Below are 20,586 nucleotides of genomic sequence, written 5' to 3'. Positions count from 1 at the left end.
TGATTGACTCCATTCTCCCTTTGACCCAAATTTCACCTATTCACAGAATATTTATTTCTATTCTTACTTAGAAGCCTTACGGATGTTTTTTACTTTCAGAGCTCGTGGACTTGTGGTCCTCAGCCTGTGCGAATGGGCGTGGCTCCCAAATGCAGTTGAGATGGAGAGCTGAGCGTTTACTGAGGTCAGAGGACAGGAAGAAAAGGGATTCATTTCCCTATTATACTTGGTTTTCTCTAAATACCTAGAGAAACCGGTGGAATATATATTGTGTAATGGAATCCACAATACCCCCCTGCCGCCCCCAAGAGCCTTCGTTGTACAGATGGGGAAACTGAGGCTCTGAGGAATAACTGTTTGGAAGTAAGGGCATGGGGTGTGAGCAGTCGGTCCTGGTGAGTCTAGACTAGGTCCACAACCCGGGCTCCTCCCTGGCGATTGCGTTTTCAAAAATTCTACTAGGGACCCCGAGGATGGAGAGAAAAGGGCAAACCCTCTACCCGCCTACATGATATCCTGTGATAGAAAGTGTGGAGCGCTCCTCATAAGATTAGGGGACCAGAGGTGGCAGGTGAGGCGGGGCAGGTTCCATTCTCCGCGGATGCAGCGCCGGGGAACGCACGGGGCACGCCCACCAACGCGCGGCCGCCTCTCGGTTCCTTCGCTGGGATGCGGGGCTGGCCTCCGCGTCCCGTGTGAGCGCACTTGCCGCCCGGAGGCGGAGCGGGCATCATCCGCAGGACGCCGGGCGCCTCCCCGCGGCCCGGGCGCACGTGCCGGGCCGGGGCCAGGGCTGGTGGCCGCACCGTAGTAGCCGGGGCGGGTGGGAGCGCGGGCTCGGGGCCTCGGCCGTCACTCGCCCGCCGGCTCCGGCGGTTGGGCGGAGGAAGCGCGGGACTCCTCCTCCCCACCGTATTAACATGCACCCAGGGGCGGGTGACCAGACCAGCCTCGCCGCCCCAGCCCGCCGCGTCCCGCCACTGAGCCTCCGCGCCAGAGGCGACCGCTGCGCTCCGGGCGCCGCAATCCCGAGGACCCGGCCTCTCCGACACCTCCGGCCCCGGGGAATCGGCGGCATCCGCAGCGGGATCGGTCGCAGCCGCCTCGGTTTCTCTCTCGACTCCTTCGCCTCGCGTCGCTGAGAGCCTGTCCCGACCACGGGGACACCTCTTTCGTCCTGCCTCGGAAGCTCGCGGGAACCGACGGACGGCCGCGGCGACCGAGGGCCGGACTGCGGGCAGCAGCAAGGTAACGCCGGGCTGCGCCGGGGGCTAGGGCGTGCTCTCGCGGCCGGGGCCACCGGAGCCCGGGCCGCCGCCACTGCCGAGTTCCCAGTGGCTTTTCCCAGTCGCGCGGTCGCCGCTGCTCTTGCCAGTGGAGGGACTCCGGGCTGGGCTCCCCGGACCGCTAGCCGGCTTTTCCTACCCCTTCCGCCACCTGGGGCGCACTTCTGCGACCCCCGGAGACCCGGGGCCCGGCGCGCCCCTCTCCGGGTGTGCGGTCCTCGCGGCTAACCGCCCCCCCACGCCGCCCCCGGGCCGGGGCGCGGACGGATTTCTAATTGCGACAGGGTCCCAGAGGGGGAGGGGAGCTGAACGGCAGTCCCCGGCAAGTCCACCGGCCGCTTTCCCGCCCCCGCCCCCAACCCCTTGCACCTTGCCGGGGAGGAGGGGGCTGCTCGCTGCAGGGCATTTCTCCACCGGCTCCCGAGTCGTAGGCGAAGCAAGTTGTTGCACTTGTTTTCTGGGTGACATTTTGGCTTTGGGAGTGGAGACAGCCCCCTCCCCTATGTGAATGTGTGTGTGTGTGTGTGTGCGCGCGCTCAAGCAAGAAAGAGAAAGCCAGATAAGCAGAGACACAAAGAAAGACAGAGGCACACGGGGAGAGACAGAGATTCAGATAGACACTCGGAGAAGCGCGGTCCTAGGGCGCGATCGCTGGAGAGTCGCCCCCTGTCCGCAGCCGAGGCCGAGGCCAATTCCTGGCCAGTCGCGGCGTGGCGAGTGTTCAGGGAACTGAACGAGCCTGGATGAGCCGAGACCAGGCAGGGACCCCTCCTCCGGGCCCGGAGGGATAAAAATTGCGCTTTCCTGGAGGGGCCGCCACAGCTGCGGGGGTTGGACCTCGGGGCTCGGGGGCGCGAAGATGGAAATTCAGGCCCGCAGGGCTGAGATGCTGCGCGCCTCGCCTGGTGCGGTGGCCACGGGAGGTGGTGGGAAGGGGCGGCTCAGGTGCCCGCGACAGTGTCTGTGCCGGCGCTGTTCCCGCCCCGCGCTCCCCGGCTCTCCTCTCCTCCTGGTCAGGAGGCTGCGGAATTTTCTGTCGGATAGGGGAGGGGGGTTGAGGCGGGGAGAAGGCCGGGACAGCCCCCCACACACCCCCTGCCCCTCGCCACTGAGGGTGAGAGGTTATCTCCTCTCTGGACTCTAGCGAGACTGTCCCCTCCTGACACGGTGAGCTGGTTCCGTTCTTGAGAGATCACTGCTGTCTCCCCCACCCCCCACCCCCCCCAGCATAACGCGTGAAGTTATGGAATTACAGTGATGAAAGGTGTATAATAAAAGTAACAATTGAAGATGGAGCTTTAGCTTTTATAGTCTTCGCAGATGGCTTTGTAAAGTGATGATGGATCAGTCTGGCTTTTAGTCAGACCCTGAAATGAGGAATGTTCAGAGCCAGGAAAGCAATGTTAGGATCAAATGCAAACATTTTGCAAATTGTTATCTTTAAAAAACAAACAGACAAACCAGGAAGGAGCTAACTGCCTTTTGTCTGTTATTTATAGTCGAATTTCGGCTTCAGGGAGCAACTTTCTATTGGCCTATGTAATTTTGCATGTATAGCGGCAATCTTTATCCCAACTTGAACGGAAATGACAGGAAGGCAAGAGATGTTACAAGTATCCTGATTTATCTAATGTCAAAGGATAAAGTTTTGCTTACAATTTAAAAAAGAAAATCCAAAGTCGTAAAGAAATATCGAATATCTTGCAAAACATAGGAAGTTTAAACGATTAGTTGACAAAAGCTACCCTTGGTTCAGAAAATTCATATTCTTGCATGTACCAGGAAAGTTCATACAAGTCTAGTATCAATGGCCTTGTTAATAATTTCCTTTGGATGTATTAGTTCAGTTTAAAGTTGCTGCAGTAAAGTCACTGCCTTGAAATATTCCTAGTTCTAGATCTAGAATTCCATGACTGTTAAAAAAAAAAAAAATGACTCACTTAAGAGAAACTATTAGCTACTTTATATGAGAAGAGACTTGAGTGCCTTCAAATACAAGCTATTTCGAAAATTACATCTGTCTGTTTCCCTGTATATTTCTATCTAAGGCTAGTTTGCCAGATAAAATATTTGGTCTCAGAAATTATAGATGATATAAATACTGGCAAAATGAACTGGTAAACAGATTCTTTAAAAAATTATGGAGTCATTTTCTGACAACTTCAAATCACACACTAGCAATTGTGCTTTGAGGGGAATAATACTTGAGTATTCCTTGTGGGGAATTTTCTTGGTTTAGCATCTGTAATTTTTCCTTCAGTATAAACTTTGTTCCGCCAGGACTAAAACCTTGATATGAGTGATTATTGAAATCAAGACCACCTTCTCAAAATATCATGTGGCTCATACAGAGGAATAGACTAAACTGTCAGTTGTTCTACTTTCTAAGTTTCTCTAAGCTTAAGTATTTTATTGAATCAGATTTGGAAATACAAATTGCATGCTCTTTGATGTAAAGTCTGTTAGGTATGTATGCCTTTGTTCCACATAGCCATCTAGATTGATTAATTTTTAAGTATGAATTAAATATTGTGAAGAAGGGAAATGGGAGTTTTACTAAGTACTCCTTTAGAGCTTTGTAGCCTAGTAATAGTTCCTGCTACAACTCAATTGAGACAAGTAACAGATTCTTTGAATAGCAACTTCTGAAAACAGGGTTCAGCATTCTGACTTTGATTTCATGTACTATTTCAGATTCCAAAAGAATAATAAAATGCCATCTAAATGTGTGTTTTCATAGTGAATTTTCTATGACAGAGTCAGATTCACATGATGGTGTCTTCTGGATTATTCCCACACATTGTTCTACCTTTAATCAGAGCAACTCTGCTCCATGCAGAAGAATCTGTCTCTTTTTAGGAGGCATTCCATTGCAAGACTGTCATGAAGATTTCATCTCTATAGAAACCACGCTTGCCTTTCCTGGGTTAATTTAAGGAAATGTAGTTGTAAGTTCTTTTGTTTCTTTTTCTCCTTTACCCAATTAAAGGAGCATCTTTAAAGGACTTTGGAAAAATCAAAACCCTTGTCTCCAATCCTCGACTCCCACACTTACAGTCTATGCCTTACGTCTATGAGATGCTGTTTTCTTTGTACATTTTTATTTTATAGAAACACAATCACAAGACCATTTTCTAGAATTCTAAAAATTTTGTGTTGCTGATACACTTGGAGGTTCAAAAGCACCCCATCGTATTTTGTGTTGTCTCTTATTTCCAGAAGATTCTTCGGGTTTGTAATTCTTCATTTTCAAAGAAAGGAATAATTTCTTCTTTGACCTTCTTCCTTTTTTTTTTTTTTTTTTTAATCACAGGGAATGTGTAGCCTGCTTCCTGTTACTGCCCAATGAAGGTGACTTTCACTGTGTGGTCTCTCAGGAATTGTCAAAGATGGGGTTTCTAGGAAGGTCTAAACTGTTCTTCTAGCACAGGGGAGGATTTAGAACTGTCAGTCTTCCACTTTATTAAACACCCACTGATAACTCATTGTTTGAAATACCAGCTACCAATTCCTTTTCTTCTAACACATACCTCTTTGGCTTATGCAAAATGTATATTTTCTATATATAATATAACATTGATGCATACAGCATGTGTGTGTGTGTGTGTGTGTGTGTGTGTGTATACACTCAGTTGCTTCAGTGATGTCCAGCTCTTTGTGACCCTATAGACCATAGCCTGCCAGGCTCTTCTCTTAATGGAATGCTCCAGGCAAGAATACTGGAGTGGGTTGCCACGCCCTTCTCCAGGAGATCTTCCCAATCCAGGGATCAAACCCGTGTCTCTTTCGTCTCCTGCATTGGCAGGCAGATTCTTTACCACTGTACCACCTGGGAAGCCCTGATATCTATATATAGATAGATATATATATGTGTCCAACTCTTTGCGACCCCATGGACTGCAGCACACCAGGCTTCCCTGTCCTTTACTACCTCCCAGAGTTTGCTCAAACTCATGTCACATTGAGTCGGTGATGCTACCCAACCATCTCGTCCTCTGTTGCCCCTTTCTCCTCCTGCCCTATATAATTTGCTACTTCTTTTTTTCTTTTGGTAACCCTGAAAAGGAAAACATGTGTTGGAGGACAGAAAAAAAATGGATTTTGGTTATAAGGTGGTTAAACATGGTGAATGGCTTTTCTTTGAGGACTTTTCTTCCCCTCTGAGATTGTGCAGAGGTTGCTGTTGCATATGAAATACTGCTGGTGTACCAATGAAAGGCTGGAGATATTCTCTGCTTCTATTGACCTAAGGTTTTTCCTGGACAGTGTTTATTATTTTCTCCTTCCTGTGGGAAGTAGTGTACTGAGTAACGAGCGACAGCCCACATGGGGGCCCAGCTTGCACCCAGGAAGCAGGAAGCCCTCTGGATTATGTAGCCACAGATTTTTGGCTCAGATTCTTGGGCCTTTTTTCCTCTTGAGCAGTGTGTAGTGGGGTCATCATTATCCTGTTTGGGGTTGCTGTGAACTAGGTGTCGCTGCCCTGGATCTCCTGTGAAGATGCACACCATCCCTTCTCCTGGGATTTGCCCGACACTGAACTATTCATTTTCACATTCATGTATCATAGTTTGCTCCTCTGTCATCATGGACAATTTCTATATCTTCTCCCAACATTTCTTGTCGAATTTGTAAGCAGCAGCCTAAAAAGCAAGTGTGAAGAGTGTGGTTTGGCAGTGTATGAGCTGCCCGATCCCACGTGGATATCCTTGCATTCAGCAGAGCCGTGGTCTCATTGGAGTCATGGATGAGCAATTAGGAGAGAAGGATTCGTGCTGAGACCTGACTGTCTCTCCACTCCTGCACCCCCATCTGCACCGGAAGGGCTCAGGGGCATTTCAGTGGCTCCATCAGGCAGCTTGTGGGAAGGTCTCTCCCTCTCTGGGCACATTTCCAGCTCTGCCGCTTCATTTTACTCCCTGACACGGTTTTGGCTAATTTGAAAACATCTGCTAGAGTAACTTCCCTTTTAATTCTACTACTGGAGAATGTTTATGCATATCTGATAGGAGGACTGGCATTAACCCTCACTCTAACCTGCAGATTACAACCCCTGCCTTGGGCATCCTTGCTTTTTGGGTTTTAATTTCAGTGGAAACTCAGTGTGATGTCTATTTCTGGACTAGAAATTTCCCTGGTAGATATTGCAGAGATTTCCTTGCAAAACATATGCTGCCATTGGAGGGGAAGATGGCATTTGATCTTGTCTCAGACTTTGCAAACAGCTCTTTGATATGATTCATCAGACTACTCTAGCAAGAAGGCAGGGCACAGTCACTCTGCTCAAAGCTCTTTTCACAGACATTGAGGCAGAAGCCAAGTCACCTTTTCAGTGTTTCAAACTGGGATGAGCTTTCCCATTTGGAGCTGGGAAGCGACAGTAGGGCAGCCCTGAAGCACTGATGCATTTAGAAGTTTTCTGTGTGAACTCCCTGGAACGTGTTTCTTACCATTATTTCCTTTCCCTAGACTTCAGCTGAGAAGTCATTGAATCAATGAAGCCCTCCAGTTGCAGGCAATTTCAGTGCTTGATACTTTTTATCATGGTCCTTTTATAGTAAATAATGATGCCTTGTCTTTTGTGATTATCTGATCGACTATCTTCCTCACTGAGCTGTGCATTTTATGAGATCCAAGACAAGAATTGCCCATTCATGAAATATCACCGATGCCTAGCACAGCACCTTGGAACTTAGTAAGTGGTCCGTAGACATTGGTTGAGTGAATAAATGAATGAATAAAGAGTGCATGTAAGTCTGTATTCCAATGGTATAAGGACCGTAGCTCCAAGGATAGTATTACATGACTTTTGTATGGCCCTCCTTGCAATCTCAAACTCTGCATTCTTTGGTCCTAAGTTTACTATGATTATGTGTTCTGGTCACCAAAGGGAGTTTCTGAAATAAGATAAAGGTTAGAAAGACAAAGCAATACAAAACAACTCCTGCTCCCCACCCTACCCGCAAAAAAAAAAAAACAAAAAACCCTCCTCTCCTCCTCCTTTATCCTCCTTCTTACTTGAAACAAAACATTTGAATAGCTTAAGCACCCCAGTGCCTGTATTGAATTCCACCCCTGCCCTTTGATCCTAAGCACAAGCTCTTTCCCCCTCCTTACCCCACAGGATCGAACGTTCCTTCTTATATCTCCACTAAGTCAGATGCATATATATATTCCATTTTTCAATTGATGTGCTTGTCAATCTCTGTGAGACCTTAAGATCAAGGGATAACAGGGCTAGCAGAGGGCTTGCCAGTGGAAGGGATGCAAATGTTCATTGAGGATTGAAAAGTTGAATCAGATCACAGGGATGAGAGGTAGGAAGTGGGAAGGGGGAGAAATGGTTACAACTGACTTTCTTGCTGATATCTGTAGAGGGAGTTACTTAGTACCTATGGGAGGAGGGTTCTTGATCACAGGGGAGGTTGAAATCTACCCTTTTAAATTGTATGTGTTCACAGCCTTCTCGGTATTTTCATGATTTATAGTAGTTTCTGGCCAGGTATGTAGTATATTTGATCTACACCTAAAGGTATTGGAATGATGGAGGGTGTGGACCCACAGCACAGATATGCTAATCAGCTCTTGGTAACCTGCTTTAGATGTTATACCACTGTTTAGCCTTAAAGATCTGTGAAGACATGTAAGACTCAGCAGGGACATGACCCATGGTTTTATAATATGCATCATCATTTTCCTAGATTTGCATTTACTTGATCGATAATTTAAAATATTTCTGCTTTGATGCTAAGGATCCCAAGAGATTTAGATGATCGATGGCAGATGTAGGATGTGGCCTTTCTAAGGACAGGCAAACAAGCAAATGAAATTCTAAGATCTTCCTTGTATTCATGAGGGTGGAGACTGTCGAAGTGCAAAATATAGTTCAAATCCTTGGGCAGCTGAAAATCGAACCCAAAGGAGTGGGATTGTTTTAGCATGCTTCCTAAAGAGGAAGGTCTTAAGCTGGACATTCCTAGATGGTAGGAGTTAAGTAGGAGGAAGGGATGAGGCAAAACTGTGACAAAGACTTGGAGATGCAAGCCAACTTGGCAGATCGCTGGCTCAGGGAGATGGTCTGCTACGCCAGCTTCTCTAGTGTCTTTTTCTGAGACCTGGAGGTGAATTTGATTGAAAAGAATAGAGATGCACTCTGTAGGGTGTTACTGACTATACAGGAATGTTTAGAGTTGATAGGAGCACTGAAGGACTCTGTATAGACAGTGACATGAAAAAGTGGCCTCTGGGATGGATGGAAATAGATCAGTTTGCCACCAGATTGGGACAGAGGGATGTGTTAGGGGGCTGTTGTGCTAATTCAGGCATAAATGATGAGCCCCAGGTCTAGGGAAGTCAGAAAGGAAGAAAAGAAGGTGTGAAAAATTTGAAAGTTTTCAAGTGATATTTGACTCTCTTCTTTCTCTGTTGCTATATATCTGTGCCTCAAACTACTGTTCAGTTCTTTATTATTAATTGAGAATTATTGTGAAATGTTTCAGCAACAACAAAAAATTAAGTATTACAATAAACACTGATATACCCAATCACTGCAGACACTGCTGATACTCTCAGAGTCTCTCCAAGCCTGTCTTCCCTCAATGGTACCCTGTACACTGAATTCTGTGTTTATCATTGCCACGCGTTTCCTCATGCTTTCCTAGGTATGTGTGTACCTGCAAGGACAGTCTTGTTTTGCTGTTGTAAAACTCTGCATAGAAACACCATGCTCTTTGTGGCTTTGTGGTCTTTACTCAACTTTAATTGATTAGTATTTTGTAGATATGTGTGCATATCTGCACGCTAAGTCACTTCAGTCAGTGCCAACTCTTTGCAACCCTATGGGTGGTAGCCCACTGGGCTCCTCTGTCCCTGGGATTTCGCAGGCAAGAATACTGGAGTGGGTTGCCATGTCCTCCTCCAGGGGATCTTCTCCACCCAGGGATCTAACCCATGTCTCTTGTGTCTCCTGCATGGGCAGATGGATTCTTTACTACTAGGGCCACTTCAGAAGCCTACTGATATGGGTAGGTATTACTTATTCTTTTTTTTTTTTTTAACCACCCTGTGGTATTCCATTGTGTAGTAAATAGTGAATAACATCAGTCTTCTGTTGATGGACATTTTGGATATCTTCTACCAAGGCTGCTATGCAGGTTCATACACACATCTCCCTGTGCTAACAATGGAGACTTTTCTTAGGGTGTCTTCTTAGGAGAATTGCCAGAGAATGGATTTGTACCATCCCATTTAGAAGACGATGCCAAATTACCAAACAGGGTTTTGCCTGTTGAAAAACCCTATCAAAAGGGTTTTATCCTCCCACCCAGCCATCTATAAGGAGCTCCTTTTTTTTTTCCTATATCATCGTCAACACTTGATAATGTATGTTATTTTTGCCAGTCTTTAGGATATGAAATTGTACCTCCTTGTAGTTTTAATGTGCAGTTAATGACTGTGTTTAATGACTGACTGCTAATAATGTTGACCATTTTTCCCGTGTCTTAACATTCAGATTTCTTTGCAATGCATAGGCATACATATTGTTCACTCTCCCACTGTTAAAAAAAAATTCATAGACTTGTAAGAGTTATTCGTGTATTCTGGATACCAGAGTTTTTTTTTTTTTTAATTTTCTGTAATTCCATTCTACAAATGAAAGGAAGCTCATTTCAATGGGCTTCTCCCAACTAGTGGCTTGTCATTTTTAGAATGTGTTTGGGAGAAAAGATTCTTTTAAAAATTTAAATGATATTGAAGATTGATTCTTCTCTTTATTTTGTAGATACCTTGTTTAAGAAATCTTTTTGGCAATTCTAGGTGCTAAAGGTGTCACCCTTTTGTATCTCATAGGCTATTAAAGTTTTATTTTCACATTTAATTTTCTTTTTTTTTTAATTTTATGTTATTTAACTTTACAATATTGTATTGGTTTTGCCATATATCAAAATGAATCTGCCAGAGGTATACACATGTTCCCCATCCTGAACCCTCCTCCTCCTCCCTCCCCATACCATCCTTCTGGGTCGTCCCAGTGCACTATTTTTACATTTAATTTTCAAGACTTTCTTATCAAAGATTATTGTATAAGGGCCTTAATCACTTTTCAAATTTGGGCACAGCATGTAACATCTCTTGGTCTGACTTTCTCCCTCATGAAGTTAGACTTTGAGGCAGGTGGACTGTGTGACTTCTGCTCCTGGTCCTCTGCCTCAAGACTTCCTCATGTTCTGTTGGGAGTGCTCAGAAGTCTCCTAATGGAACTTCTTGCTCCTTCTTCTGATTCAGCTTGCGTATAGATTTACTTTTCTAAAGACCTATCGAAGTCATTGTGAGACTCCTCCAATTCTGACCTTGAGAGCAGCAATCATGACCTGAATCTCCCATCAGAGCCCAGACCTGGATCATGGGTGGTTGGTCCTCAGATATGTGAGTGGGACAAATCCACGAAAGCACATCTGGCTCCCTTCATGGCTCAGCTCCATTTCTTTTTCTTCATATTTTTATTTAAATGTAGTTGATTTTTTTAAAATTACAATATGTGTGCTCAGTCATGTCCGACTGTTTGCCACCCCAGGAACTGTAGCCTGCTGGGCTCTTCTGTCCGTGGAATTTTCCAGGCAAGAATAGTGGAGTAGGTTGCTATTTCTTATGCCAGGGGATCTTCCTGACCCAAGGATCGAACCCACATCTCTTGCATCTCCTGCATTGGTAGTTGGGTTCTTTACCACTGTGCTACCTGGGAAGCCCAAAATTGATTTATAGTATGTTAATTTCAGGTGTACAGCAAAATGATTCAGTTATATATGTATGTATATATATTATTTTTTAGATTCTTTTCTATTATAGGTTATTATAAGATACTGAGTGTAGTTCCCTGTCCTTGTTTATATGCTTTATATACAGTAGTGTGTATATGTTAATCCCAAACTCCTAATTTACACACCCTCCCCCTTCCCCCCAACATTTCTACGTTAGTCCCTTACATCAAACCTCTCCTCTACCACGACCACCCCTGCTTGTCAGGACTGTGCTATTCCGGCCCCTCTCTCCTCTTCCTTTGTTTCACTTTCCTTCCTGTATTTAAGTTCTGTTCAGTTCACAGAATCAGCAGCAGCCTGTTCTATAGAGCTGGGACAAGAGGACTCTGGGATCGTCTCTTTGCTTCGTGTTCTTCTGTACAGTTTGAGGGTTCAACCATGAGCAAGACTTTCTTGTAAAACCATGATTTCAAAGTTTCCTCTATCCTTCAAGGCCCAGGCTAATCTTACCTCTCATGAAGTCTTTTATGACTACTCTAGCCCAGGGTAAACTCTCCTTTGAGTTCCAGTTGCATTTTTCTGGATCATTTACTTTATGATTTACATTTTAAACATTTTATGTGAATATGCCTAGATTTGAAGCTCCTTCAAGTAGTGAATTGGCTTCTGAGCTTTTGTCTCTCTCTTGGGCCTAAACCCAGGAGCCAGCAGAGTAGTGGTGATGTTGATTTCTTTTTTTTTTTTTTTTTAGGGTAGCAGCTGCTTTCTTGATGATTGTGATTAGTTATTGGAGATGTCCTGGGCTGAGTGGAGATTTGCAGTTTAAAGACACTGAAAATAGTGATGTTACTGGAATATGTAAGGAGTTGGGATAGGAGGCTAAATTATAGTAACACAGATTTGAACTCTGTTTTGATTATGTTGATTTTTCAGATGACATGACCCATCAGCAACTTGGAGAACATTAAAGCTGAGTTTTATGAAATATAAAGATTTGAGGTATCGATTAGGGTGTTCTCTGCTGGAAGGAGATCATTAGATTCAGGTTAGGGACAGCTGTGTCTGTGTTCCAGGTGGGAATCTTACCCTCATCCCCGTAATCCTGATTCCACTATTCTGATATTTACCTAAGTAGATGACTTTGGGCAAGTTAATTAATTTCTCGGAGTTCAGCTTCCCCATCTGAATAAGGAGGATACTTAAACTTACATATCAGAGTTTTCGAAAGGATTCAGTGAGCCAACCTTTGTAAAGTATCTAGTTCAGTGGTGGGCAATGAATAAATGCTGTTATTGTTGTTGTTTAGTCACTAAGTCATGGTCAACTCTTCTTTTACCCCATGGACTGTAGCCTCATAGGCTGGATTTACAAAGAAAGAGGCCCACAGCCCCTATAACTCAGCCGTGTCTGACATGGTACCATAGGATGTGAAGAGATGACAACAGAAATCAAAGGCATGTCTTTCTCCCCAAGAAAGATTTAATTGTGAAACTAAGTGTCTTAAGGAGAAGGCGATGGCACCCAACTCCAGTACTCTTGCCTGGAGAATCCCACGGATGGAGGAGCCTGGTGGGCTGCAGTCCATGGGGTCGCTAGGAGTCGGACAGGACTGAGCGACTTCCTTTTCACTTTTCACTTTCATGCATTGGAGAAGGAAATGGCAACCCACTCCAGTGTTCTTGCCTGGAGAATCCCAGGGACGGGGGAGCCTGGTGGGCTGCCGTCTATGGGGTCACACAGAGTCGGACACGACTGAAGTGACTTAGAAAAAGTATCTAAAGCAACATTTAAAGTGTACATTTTAATTTACTCTGGTCAGAATGCATATTTGTGCAGGCAAGATGGGATATGGAAGAAATTAAGAGGCAGTTTTGCTTGATTCTTATGGGGGAGCATCTCCTAATGGACACAGTGAACCCTGGTTCATTGTAGTTTGGCAGGTGGAGTACTCATCTTCTGATCACATCCACCTTCTTCTCCTGTGTGGGGCTTATCTTCTGCTTCTGAGTCGTGTGTCTTCCTTCTCAGCTCACAGCTCCTCCCTGAGAAAGGACTCAGCAGATGAAAACCAATACTAAATAGAATGGAAGTTTACTGATTGATTAGATGGGGGAATTTTGTTTTCTTCTCATTAAGGGAAGTGTTTCTTGGCAGTTTCATCTAGATTATTTGAGTTTTGCAGAATTTTTATCTGTTACAGCAGTATGGTATTTCTTATCTTTGTGATGTAGGTTTAAAACCCCATAGTTGTTGCTGTTGTTTATATGCTAAGTCATGTCTGACTCTTTGTGACTCCGTGGATTGCCAGGCTTCTCTGTCCAAGGGACTTCCCAGGCAAGAATACTGGAGTGGATTGCCATTTCCTTCACCAGGAGATCTTCCTGACCCAGGGATCACTCTGCATTGTAGGCAGATTCTTTACCACTGAACCACTAGGGAAGCCCAAAGCCCCATAGACCCAAATGCAAAATTCTTTTTCTCATGTCCTTAATTCTTTCACGGATTCCTCTTCAGTAGAAATGTTGACACACATAAATTGGCTTGATATGTTCCAAAGGGAGATGATAAACTCACATTAAATGCAATTAAAATATTGTCAATACTATTATAAATTACCAAGAGGTTATAATCTATCAGTTCAGTTCAGTTCAGTCACTCAGTCGTGTCCGACTCTTTGCAACCCCATGAATCGCAGCACGCCAGGCCTCCCTGTCCATCACCAACTCCCGGAGTTCACCCAGACTCACGTCCATCGAGTCAGTCATGCCATCCAGCCATCTCATCTTCTGTCGTCCCCTTCTCCTCCTGCCCCCAATCCCTCCCAGCATCAGAGTCTTTTCCAATGAGTCAACTCTTCGCATGAAGTGGCCAAAGTACTGGAGTTTCAGCTTTAGCATCATTCCTTCCTTTAGCATCATTTCCAAAGAAATCCCAGGGCCGATCTCCTTCAGAATGGACTGGTTGGATCTCCTTGCAGTCCAAGGGACTCTCAAGGGTCTTCTCCAACACCACAGTTCCAAAGCATCAATTCTTCGGCGCTCAGCCTTCTTCACAGTCCAACTCTCACATCCATACATGACCACTGGAAAAACCATAGCCTTGACTAGACGGACCTTTGTTGGCAAAGTAATGTCTCTGCTTTTGAATATGCTATCTAGGTTGGTCATAACTTTTCTTCCAAGGAGTAAGCGTCTTTTAATTTCATGGCTGCAGTCACCATCTGCAGTGATTTTGGAGCCCCCAAAATACTCTGACACTGTTTCCACTGTTTCTCCATCTATTTCCTATGAAGTGATGAGACTGGATGCCATGATCTTCGTTTTCTGAATGTTGAGCTTTAAGCCAACTGTTTCACTCTCCTCTTTCACTTTCATCAAGAGGCTTTTGAGTTCCTCTTCACTTTCTGCCATAAGGGTGGTGTCATCTGCATATCTGAGGTTATTGATATTTCTCCCGGCAACCTTGATTCCAGCTTGTGCTTCTTCCAGCCCAGCGTTTCTTATGATGTACTCTGCATATAAGTTAAATAAGCAGGGTGACAATATACAGCCTTGACGTACTCCTTTTCCTATTTGGAACCAGTCTGTTGTTCCATGTCCAGTTCTAACTCTTGCTTCCTGACCTGCATACAGATTTCTCAAGAGGCAGGTCAGGTGGTCTGGTATTCCCATCTCTTTCAGAATTTTCCACAGTTTATTGTGATCCACACAGTCAAAGGCTTTGGCGTAGTCAATAAAGCAGAAATAGATGTTTTTCTGGAACTCTCTTGCTTTTTAGATGATCCAGCAGATGTTGGCAATTTGATCTCTGGTTCCTCCACCTTTTCTAAAACCAGCTTGAACATCAGGAAGTTCACGGTTCACGTATTGCTGAAGCCTGGCTTGGAGAATTTTGAGCATTACTTTACTAGCGTGTGAGGTGACTGCAATTGTGCGGTAGTTTGAGCATTCTTTGGCATTGCCTTTCTTTGGGATTGGAATGAAAACTGACCTTTTCCTGTCCTGTGGCCACTGCTGAGTTTTCCAAATTTGCTGGCATATTGAGTGCAGCACTTTCACAGCATCATCTTTCAGGATTTGAAATAGCGCAACTGGAATTCCATCACTTCCACTAGCTTTGTTCGTAGTGATGCTTTCTAAGGCCCACTTGACTTCACATTCCAGGATGTCTGGCTCTAGGTCAGTGATCACATCATTGTGATTATCTGGGTCGTGAAGATCTTTTTTGAACAGTTCTTCTGTGTATTCTTGCCACCTCTTCTTAATATCTTCTGCTTCTGTCCATACTATTTCTGTCCTTTATCGAGCCCATCTTTGCATGAAATGTTCCCTTGGTATCTCAAATTTTCTTGAAGAGATCTCTAGTCTTTCCCATTGTGTTGTTTTCCTCTATTTCTTTGCATTGATCACTGAGGAAGACTTTCTTATCTCTTCTTGCTATTCTTTGGAACTCTGCATTCAGATGCTTCTATCTTTCCTTTTCTCCTTTGCTTTTTGCTTCTCTTCTTTTCACAGCTATTTGTAAGGCCTATAGGTATGCTTATAAACTGATTAATTTTTACACCCCAAAGAATTTCCTATAGAAATTATGTATCTGATAGTAGCTAAAGTTATAGAGTCTTTTTTTTTTCATTTTCTACAAGCAAACTAGTATTAATATAATGAAAACCATAGCTATCTAAAATTCAGGACTGTATATCTATGGGAAAAAAAAGAAATTCTAAGTTATGACCATTCCACTCGTTTGGCCACAGATTTAGAAACACTTTGGCTCTGCCAAGGGTCAGCTACTGGACCATACCCAGACGGCCACTGCTGCCAGCACAGTGGTATGGTCTCCTCTTGATCCAGGATCAGAATTAGTGAGGGGATGAGGGAACCAAGAGTCTTACTGATGGGCACTAATAATTAAACAGCTTTATTTATATAAACCACTGCTCTTTATTTGAATACTTGAATGAAAGAAGAAAAGTCTAGTATGACTCAATTACCTATACCATGCCCTACGTTGAGAACCAAGATGTGTGTAGATGATTTGTAAGTCAGATGTCAGTAAGTTAGGAGTGATAGGTGGAAATATATTCCTTTGTACCTAAGTCATCATCCCCCAATTTTTTCCCTATGCATTTCAGATCCTGAAGATTCCCACGGTTGAATAATGGGAATTACTGATTCATTCATTTATTCAACTAACAACAGTTTTTATATAAAGCTGGATTTTTCACTGCTCTTACCAGGTTTTTAAAACTATTTGCTTATTCATTTTTGCCTTTATCAGGTCTTAGTCGTGACACTCATTGGGGTGCACAAGCTTCTCTCTAGTTGTGGCACATGGGCTCCAGAGCGCGTGTGCTCAATGGTTGTAGCGAGCAGGCTTAGTTGCTCTGAGGCATGTGGGATCTTAGTTCCCTGACCAGGGTTCGAACCTGTATCCTCTGCACTGAAAGATGGATTCTTAACCACTGGGCCACCAGCGAAGTCCCCTCAACCAACAACAATTTACTGAATAACTAGAACACGCCAGGCACAATTCTGGGTACTTTGAATTCAGTCTCAAGCAACAGCCAGAACAGAAGACGAAAGGCGTGCCCTGTGAAGTTTACGCTAGAGTGCAAAGAAACAGCAAACAATAAACAGACTTCTTTTCACATGTTAGAAGGAATAACAGCTATTAAAAAAAAATAGAACCAGATGAGCAGGATTGTTGAAGTACTGTTCTTTGATAGATTTCCAGTATAGAAGGAAATAAGTTTTTTTTTTTTTAACACATTAAAAAAAAGTCAGACCTTCTCTTGAAAGGTTCTAGCTTTGGGATTTGACAAGGCTCTTGGAGAGGTGTTTGGTGATGTTCACCGCTGTGTCCTTCTTTTATCCTTTCTGTCTGAACAGCAGTCTGTGTACTTTTCAGCTATAGTATCTACCATATTGCATTGTAGCTGCCTGTGGTTTTTAATCTCCTGCTAGATCATGAACTATAACAACATAGGGCATGCTCCTTAAAAAATATCCCTGTAATAATACTGCTAGTAATAATCATAGTTATTATATATCTTACTGAATGCTTATTATGTGCTAAGCATATTATGCCACCCCTATGCAGAAAGTGATATCATGCTTTAGAGAATATATACTTAGACCACAGAAGTATCATGGGTAGGGCTGACACTGAATCAAGTTCTGTTAGCACCAGCCTCTGTACCCCTTCCTGGTTCCTAATGCAGTGCCTGGCATTTGGTTACCATCGAAGAAATACAGAGTGAAATCAAAAAAGTGACAGTATTGTGAAACTGACAAATGTGCCTCAGAAGTGTCTCCAGCTGCCTGCAGAATCTGTACCCTCTTGTTTTAAATTGTTTCACTTGATGTCCTAGCTGGTGCAGCAGGTGGTTATTTGGAAATTCTTTTTTTTTTAACCTTTAATATTTTTATTTTTTAAATGGAGGATAATTGCTTTACAATGTTGTATTGGTTTCTGTTGTACAACAACATGAATCAGTCATAACTGTACATAATATCCCCTCCCTCTTGAGACTTCCCTTCCACCCCTCACCCCATCCAACCCCCCTCGATCATCACAGAGCACCCAGCTGGGCTTCCTGTGCTACACAGGAGCTTCCCACTAGCTGTCTGTTTCATACATGATAGTGTATACATGTCAGTGCTACTTTCTCAATTTGTCCCACCCCCTCCTTCCCCCACTGTGCCCACATGTCCGTTCTCTTTGTCTGCATCTTCACTCCTTGCCTGCGGGTGGGTTTATCAGTACCATTTTTCTAGATTCCGTATCTATCTGTTGATACACGATAGCTGTTTTTCCATTTCTGACTTACTTTACTCCACATAACAGGCTTCATGAAGTGCCTCTCGTTTTATTTTTCTTGAATTCCTTCCTCTTGTTTCCACTCATCTCATTTGCAGAGTATGTAATAGGAATAGAATTACTTCTGCTAAAATCCTAACCCTCTAGTCTGAAGGTGAGGCTTTTTGTTCTGCCATGTCTGTTATATGAAGGTATCTCCACGGATCCTTTTTCTGAGTTTTGCCTCGATGGGTTCTTCCAGGATGCAGACATTTCAATGGCACCAGAAACCAAGGGCATCAAAACGTTGTGTTTGGCTCACCTTCCGCTTTGGCTCACCACCTGCTTTTTTCCTTGTCAGGGAAATTTGTGTGACAGAGGTGAGTCTCTGCGGAGCCTTCCAAGGGTGGGGCCATCTGTGCTTGCTCGGAAGAAAGTCAGTCTTTTCTTTCCAGGAAGGGATCTGTCAGCAGCAGGAGAGACTTTAGCTTCTGCTTCCCATTGAGTAATCTGTTTGGAAAGGACATTCAGAACATCCCTCCAAAAGGAAGCAGCTCACACACAGGTGATGCCAGCAGGCAGCACAGAATTTAGGGAACACAGTGAATGAGCCTGACATGCCTTTGGCAAGGTTCAAATAAGGACTTTAATGGAAAATGGGGGGAAAAAGATGTTAGATTATCCTCCTGTGAAGTCCCAGCAGGATAGAACTCACTGCCTCTTGGGATTCTTTGTGGTTGAGCCTGATAGAATTAAACACTTCAATATATTTAAACAGACATTGGTAAATCCACACCACTGTATCCTCACCTCAAGAGCAAGGTAATTCAAGTGGCATACAAACTACTACAAGGCTGCTGTAGTTTCTTTTTTACTTTAATGTTTTAAGGAAAAGACAAGCCGATTATATAAGCACCTCTACCTCAAATAAATAAATACTGGTATGGGATGTTTGGCTCATGTAAATCATCAGAAGTTGAAATGAAGATGGATATACGTCAAACTGTAGAAGAGTGAGCACCCTTTATAAAGCTGCTGTTGGCATAATGTCAAAGAAAACAAATGCCTTTTAAAAGTGCAGTGTCTTTGCTCTTTCTTCCCATGTTTCTATGTGGATTATTTCTAATGCTTTTGTTTGGAGTTGCTTTACAGTCCTTATTGCATGAAATAAATTTTAGTGTTGAATTGACTAGGGTGTAAACTTCGTGGAAGTTCTAGACAGGTATTAGTAAAGGCAATGTATGAATAGTAATGCATTAAGTTTTTGAAGACAGGAAATATATGGCCAAAGGCTTAACCATTTTTCAGTCTACAAGTGTCCTACAGGGAGCCTGAAATTCATTTTTTCAATATTAGACATATTCTTGAAATTAACTTGTCTCCACACGTATGGAGTGTGCATGAGTCAAAACATTTCATTAGAGATTGTATCATTGAAATTGAGTCACCCCATCACACAGTCATATGTTTAGGTATAATAATGGAAGGATAATTAATATTTTCTAAGATATTTTGTTCAATCTGCCTGGGATTTTTCTCCCTCCGTCCTCCCACCTCCTTTTCATGACTGTTTTGTTTTGTTCTCATTAATGCCACTCTTTCCCACCATTTGCCCAGTAGTTCAATCTGTCACCATATTCTCTTCTCAGAAGCCTAGTTGGCATAGAGGTTCTTAATAAATATTTGTCAAAGATTGCTTCTTAATAAATATTTATCCAAAGAATGAATGTGAATGACGTCCTCAATGACTTAAAACTTTTTTATAATAACTGGACATCTTTGAACCATTATTATTTTTTAAAATAATTATTTACTTTTATTTGTTTGGCTGCACCAGGTCTTAAGTGTGGCATGTGGGATCTAGTTCCCTAACCAGGGATTGAACCCAGGTCCCCTGCATTGGGAGCATGGAGTCTCAGCCATTAGGCCACCAGGAAGGTCCCATTATTTACTTCACATACACCCTGAATACAAATTAATAAACAAAATCAAGATCGTACAGCATGATTTATTCCCATGCATGCTGAGTCGCTTCAGTCATGTCTGACTCTGTGACCTATAATGCAGTTCTCCAGGCTCCTCTGTCCATGGGACTCTCCAGGCAAGAATACTGGAGTGGGTTGCCATGCATTCCTCCAGGGGATCTTCTCAACCCAGGGATCAAACCCACGTCTTTATGTCTCCTGCATTGGCAGGCGGGTTCTTTACCACTGGAACCACCTGGGAAGCCCAGAGGCCCACGAGGGCTGTTGTATTTACAGTGGCTAGAACAACGTCTAGTGTATTTTCAAAGCTCAGATTAACAAATGGATCTGAGGATTTTTGTACATTACACCATCAGTCTATGTACCCATTTCCTTTTAACCTCTTCAGAAACAAAGTGTTCCTAGTGGAACTTAATTTTAGAAGTTTGGGTTTGGTACGTGAATTTTTTAAGCTATTTGAACACTTTTTTTGGTTAACAGTTGACTTGAATTAGGTCAAAATGTTGTTCCCAAGAGGAAATCTAAATTAGGTATAATCAAACTCTGCTAGAATGGAAACTGTTTCTAGAGAGCTTTAATCCATTTCTGGTGCTTTATTACAGATGAATAGATTGAGGTCTAAAGAAGTTAAATGATGTAACCACTGTACATGTAACCAGTCATCCAACTGGTAAATTTTGAAACCAAAATTACGAGATGGCTTCTAATACACAGTCAGTGTTACTTCCATTGTATAAGGCTGCATGCCACTTTAATTTT

General features: G+C 43.5%; 1 protein-coding gene across 6 annotated transcripts in view; it reads left to right on the top strand.

The window, feature by feature from the left end:
- Positions 1-230: 230 nt before the first annotated feature.
- DLGAP1 (DLG associated protein 1) overlaps positions 231-20,586 on the top strand; it is a 782,615-nt gene continuing 762,259 nt past the window's right edge. For 2 of the 6 annotated variants that reach the window (XM_059880827.1, XM_010818853.4), the window contains exon 1: positions 234-1,248. The gene's annotated coding sequence lies outside the window, so the exon portion shown is untranslated. Of the gene's footprint in view, positions 1,249-20,586 lie in introns of all 6 variants that reach the window. The other 4 variants (XM_059880829.1, XM_059880830.1, XM_059880828.1 and 1 more) reach the window with 4 other exon arrangements.

The sequence above is a fragment of the Bos taurus genome, chromosome 24, assembly GCF_002263795.3.
Source record: "Bos taurus isolate L1 Dominette 01449 registration number 42190680 breed Hereford chromosome 24, ARS-UCD2.0, whole genome shotgun sequence".
Classification (NCBI taxonomy): domain Eukaryota; kingdom Metazoa; phylum Chordata; class Mammalia; order Artiodactyla; family Bovidae; genus Bos; species Bos taurus.
Note: the sequence above shows the minus strand (reverse complement) of the source record. Positions and strands in the feature narration are given on the sequence as shown.